This window comes from Onychostoma macrolepis, chromosome 04 (assembly GCF_012432095.1).
Source record: "Onychostoma macrolepis isolate SWU-2019 chromosome 04, ASM1243209v1, whole genome shotgun sequence".
NCBI classification, from domain to species: Eukaryota; Metazoa; Chordata; class Actinopteri; order Cypriniformes; family Cyprinidae; genus Onychostoma; species Onychostoma macrolepis.
The window spans coordinates 8,505,923-8,511,922 of record NC_081158.1 but is presented as its reverse complement, the minus strand read 5'-3'; the positions used below and the strand labels follow the sequence as shown (position 1 = coordinate 8,511,922).

The 6,000-nt window shown below is 37.0% G+C and overlaps 1 long non-coding RNA gene across 1 annotated transcript; it reads left to right on the top strand.

The window, feature by feature from the left end:
* Positions 1 to 455: 455 nt before the first annotated feature.
* Positions 456 to 2,036, top strand: LOC131538850 (uncharacterized). The gene is made up of 3 exons (XR_009270711.1): positions 456 to 655; positions 1,066 to 1,130; positions 1,222 to 2,036. It is a non-coding gene; the product is annotated as an uncharacterized LOC131538850 (long non-coding RNA).
* Positions 2,037 to 6,000: the final 3,964 nt, after the last annotated feature.

Genomic DNA, 6,000 nt, shown 5'->3' with positions numbered 1-6,000 from the left:
AAAACTTCAGAAAGACCCGCTGCAAGAAAGACATGGTTACTGAGATCTTCCTCCCTGCGTTTCAAGCACTGTGATGCAGTAGCCATCCACTGATCAACACAAAGCTTGCATCCGATCAGGTTTCTACAGCAGGTGGCAAATACCGGTTGATCTATGGGTCCTAGAAAATATAAAATGTCACAAAAATCAGATGTTGTGCGCACAGTGCAGGGTTTTCACAAAACAATTTTTTAAAAAGGAAATGTTTTATCCTAGCTACCACGAAAAAGACATCAAAGTAACACATGACACATGACATCACAGCTCCAAAAATGCAATTAAAAGAACCATTTTCTGAAAATTGTCATCATTGCATCATTTCATGCAAATTATGATATCTTTAATGAAATCAGAGAGCATTGTTCCTCCATTGAAAGTCTATTCACCCAAAATTAGAGAATGACCCAGGAGTGTTACATGTCTGTCTGTCCTAGTCCTCACTTTCTTTATTTGGTTTAGTTCCTACCCTCATTAGTTAATTATCGTTTGATTGTCCCCACCTGAGTTTGATTATGTTGTTTTCCCGGGGATGAACCCGCGAGAGTGGGAGAGCTCCGGAGAACATCTGCGCTGTGTGTCGATGCCCCTTAAGAGATAATAAGACCAAGCAAGCAAGGTAAAAATATATGTACGTTTGTCTGTGTGTTTATGTCAGATTTTTGTCACACCAGTTTAACCCATAGTAACATTTACTCGTCAACATGGCGGTTACAGAACTTGGTAAACCATGGTAAACTGCGCTGTCGTTTTAAACAACTTTTGTCAGCTTATTGAATTTAGTTACCAAATAAAAATTATTTTAACGAACAATGCTTATCTTGTATTAACATTAAGTTAACTAATGTGAAATTTAGTTCAGGTGTTAGTAGTTAATGTTGGCCAGTAGCCTGAGAAAATAAAAGCATATGTTAGCTAGGTTAAACTAGTTTTATGGCTTGCTGCCTTTCTAGTTTTAGAATTAGTTTGTTATAGTTTTTAATGGAATTTAAGATTTACTGCATTTTTTTTTGTATTTGTGTTTTAAAGGCAACTGCAATGAAGCATCAAGAAAGACATGAGCAGGCCAGCCACCCTGAGACTGATAATTCATGGTAAGAGAACAACTATGGTTTTGAGAGATTTGTGTATTCTATATGAGGTTTGCCTTTTAAAAGTGTGCTATTTCTACTACTTGTTTTTCAGAGAAGACATTTCTGTCAAAGTGGATGGTGAGCAAAGATGGTGGCCACGTTTTGGAGCAGCACCTGGGTTTTGCAGATGGCTATGTTTTCTTTGGCTGCTTGTCTTTTTTCCCCCGTTATGTTTTAAATAAAGAATTTGATATTTTGCAATTATTGTGTCTGTTTTAATTGAATGCCAGTAGTACCCATGTAGAGTAAAAATAAAATGAATTCTATATAAAAAATTATAAAATCTAATGAAATCTATATTAAAATGAATGAATTACAGTAGTATACTGATAAATCAAATACAGTTTGCTACTGTAAAAACCCTTTGAAATGTCTAACAGTGTACGCACTGTTCTTGAGCTAATCTGAAGGCCACATGAACTTTGGAAGTCTGTAGCGATTGACTCTGCAGATAGTTGCCGACCTCTGCGCACTATGCGCCTCAGCATCCGCTGGCCCCGCTCTGTCATTTTACATGGCCTACCACTTTGTGGCTGAGTTGCTGTTATTCCCAATCGCTTCCACTTTGTTATAATACCACTGACAGGTGACTGCGGAATATTTAGTAGCGAGGAAATTTCACGACTGGACTTGTTGCACAGGTGGCATCCTATCACAGTACCACGCTGGAATTCACTGAGCTCCTGAGAGCGGCCCATTCTTTCACAAATGTTTATAGAAGCAGTCTGCATGCCTAGGTGCTTCATTTTATACACCTGTGGCCATGGAAGTGATTGGAACACCTGAATTCAATTATTTGGATGGGTGAGCGAATACTTTTGGCAATATAGTGTATATATATCAGTGGCGAGCGGTGACTTTTTTTAACTGGGTATGCTGAGTGCTAAGATTAACGACACCGACACATAATATCTTTAAAATATTGCCAAGTAACGTTGCAAACAACAATAAAATCACAGAAGGACTTTAACTGTAAGCGACACAAGTATACGGAAAACAAAGGTGTTGTTTCCTATTTTTTCCTGATGTTTGTTATTATTTCAAATTTTGTATACATTTTTATAAACTTTAAAAAAAAATGTATTTACTACTTAGGCATGTTGACAATAACGCCATCAACATTGTCTATGACCAGATATGTTTTTAGTGGACTTTCTAAATTTGCTTTGCTTGAGAAAGCATGAAAATATACAGTTATGATTTTTATTTTTTTCCATATGATTTCATCGGGTTAGTTTTGCATCAAACACAATGTAATTTTCGGCAATCGAGATCTGGCAGCAAAAGCGCATTTTTCCACTTGGGCAAGCGCTTCGCGGACAGCTTACCTCGCTCATGAAATCAGCCGTCTACCAGCTAAACACTGAGAACGTGCAACAATCCTGACGAGTCATAGCCACAGAGCGGAGGCGCCAAAGCTGCGGAGAATCCGCTCACCCGGAAGCTTTCGTCACTGTCTCACTGACGTAGATTTACAGAAAATGACCATTGTTTTCAAATAAATAATTTTACATACTTATTCCCAACACTTTATTAAGCTTTAAGTCACATCTCAAATGACAAGAGATCAACTTATAATCATGTTTATATTCATTAGGCCGTGAACTCATTCTCTCAGACGGCCTGGATATGCGGCGCATTCGCAGCTTATATGGACGGAACGCCACTGATATATATATATATATATATATATAGCGCCTTACCGGGCGGATCATGGACTGGATCTCTCTTTTGAGGCCAAACAAGGCGACGCGGGAGAGCCGACATGTGGGCGGCGGGGTCTCATTGACAAACTGTAGAAACTGAGCCACATTCTTCAGATAGTGGTGAATTGTAGGCTCAGATATTTTGGCTTGTCTTAAAAATGAAAGCCAGGACCGCAAACAGTGTGTGCACAGCGTAATGGACACGTAAATAAAGTGTATTGTTAATTAATGAAACACCACGACTGAACTCGAAATATTTATTGAACATTTTTTCAAACATTTAAATAAAACATTTAATAAAATAAAAGATAAAAGCACTCTTTAAAGAACTTTAAAAAAAAACTATTTACACTAAAGAAATTAAGAAATTATCTCCCGGGGGATCCACTATGGGCATTCAAAGTTCCTCTGTAAAACAAACCATCAGGTTAGTCTACCATCAACTGCAACATTATAAGAAATAAGATTATAAACTGATTCTTACCCAGCAGCTCTATAAGTGCCACATCCTCCAAAGGTGGGGCCGATTCTTCAGTGGAATCCAATCAAGTTGTAGAAACATCTCAAGGATGATCAGTGGAAACAGGATGCACCTGAGCTGAAGTTTGGGTGTCATGGCAAAGGCTGAGTACTTATGTACATGTGATTTTTTATATATTTTTTTATTTATAAATTAGTAAAGACTTCAAACAAACTTCTTTCACATTGTCATTATGGGGTATGGTTTTTAGAATTTTGTGGAAAATAATGAATTTAATCAATTTTGGAGTAAAGCTGTAACATAACAAAATGTGGGAAAAGAGAAGCGCTGTGAATACATTCCGGATGCACTGTACAGGGGTGTTGTATGTTGGTGCAAAACCAGAGCCTGTGTGCTTCAGCACCATCTCCATGTGGAGATCTTGAAAGAGGTGTGGGCCAGATATTGAATGCCACAAAGCAGCCACACAAGTTTTATGTTTTATTTTGATGACCTATTCAGTCAGTTTATAATGTTCTAATGTATACTATGTTATTGTTGTTTTTCTTTCAGTCGGGTTAATAAAACTAATTTCAATTGCTGTTGTCTTTCTTGCTCACATAATGAAATTATGTTTATAGAAAATCTTACAGTGTATGAGAGTAAAAAACAACTTATGTTAAGCTGTATTTGTCTCTTCAGCCCCGTTACCATCTTCAACCCCGTTACCCTAGTCGCAACCCCGTCACACCTACATTTTTATTAATTATTTTTTTAAGTTTATGAAAGAGTAATTAAATTTTTGTTGAACTCTTGTCTGAAATGTTCAGAGCAATCATAATCATAATACTGATTTTAGTTCAAATTCTGAAGTTAATCCACTTCTTTGATCAAAGATTTCCATTTCAGGCTTTAGTATAGCAAAAGTGTGAGATTTTATGTAACTTTTATATTTGCAAATATTGAATTAGTGTGAGGGACATCTGATTAATAGGAAAATGTTAATTTCATTACAAATACATTTTATGATCATATTCAGAGAGCTCCCATAGTGTCCATAACGGGGTTGAAGATTAATAGTGCCCATATCTTAAAATAATGACCAATAATAATAGGGATTTGATGTTTTTCAGGAAGTTAAATATGTCATTAATGCTGTGGGGTGTTCAGAAAAGTAATGCATTTTAGTAAAAAATCTAAAAATGTGTCCAAATCGTACCGGTTTCGTGGAATGACTCGAAAATATGTGTGAAAGGTAAGTTTGTATTCACCCAGCTTTGGATCTGGAAACACAAATGATTTTGTGGACGGATGCTCGATTAGCCACCAAAATGACATCAGGTGACAGTAGCTGGGGAACCTGTTTGCAGAAGCGGTGTTTGTAATAATAAGTATCACTGTATAAACTTAAGCATATTAATTGTACGTACATTAACATGTTAGTCAAATACATGCGTCTATATAAGTATATGCAATCAACGTATTTTGAGCTCATTTTATAACCATAAGGCATTTTACCAAACATCAGGCTTACTTTGTGTAAAATCTAAAAGTCATTCCAAGCGAAGAGCACTGGCACTGCACCGGTTACTAACTTTCTCCGAGTCGAAACTGTCTGCGGTTCAATAATCTTATCTTTAGTAAAATGTTTGCTGCAGAACATAGAGCGACTGGAACCAGTGAAATCATCTCAGCGTTTTCTAAGCTCGACATCGGCAGGAAAGCTGTGAAAACCTAAAGTTCCGTTAAACTTTGACGAAGTTGTACACATCGGAACAGCGTTCGTGGTATTTCTTTTGCTGTTTCTGAAATCGAAAAGTACCTTCTTTTTTAAACATTTTAAAACAAACCCAAACAATGGAGGCCAAACCGGAAACTAGCGAGCTGTAGCAATTCAAGTCGGAAGTATGTTACGAGGCTCAGTGCAAGTAGTTCATTGGCTGCAGTCTGCAAGATGGCTTTGCGCAGCGAACCATAGACACAAATATATCGCGCTAGGTTTATGTGCAGAACTGGGATCAGTTTTGTCGTCTTTTAAATGGATAAAATCTAGAAATCACTTTAATTTCCAAATAAACCTAACCAGTTGGAAACGAAACGCCGTCCCCCCTCGAAATTCACTCTGTCCCCCCACATTCCACTTCCTTTTTCCTGTTTCTGGTCAGTCGGATTCCATTAGTGCTGATAAAGCAAATTGTAATACACACCGTATACCAAGCAGTTCACAAAGCAAAATGTTTCCCTTTTCCCAGCATGATAGTTTTCTTAACTCTAAATTTAAACATTTGAATCTACTGCTAGACTTTTTATCATTGAAAAACTACAGTTTTGCACTCAAGTGCATTACTGTGGTCTCAGAGCTTGTCCCTAGCCAACTCTGAGGGGCTTTAAATATGAGACAACAAAATGCACGGACAAAACTCAAAAGTATGTGTATTTCGATCTGTGGGGTGGAATAGATTAAACGATTATATCAAAGAAAGTGTAAATATGTTGCAATTTTTGATACATACAGAAGTGGGGGGTGAGGGTGAGAATTTCAACATTGTTGTTAATGCTGCTTGATTTTGTTTCTGTTTGTCTTTCTTATCTTAACAGATAGATAAAGACAGACGTGAATTGAGTAGTATTTTTGTATTATGCAAAATGGTATGTCTGATATATC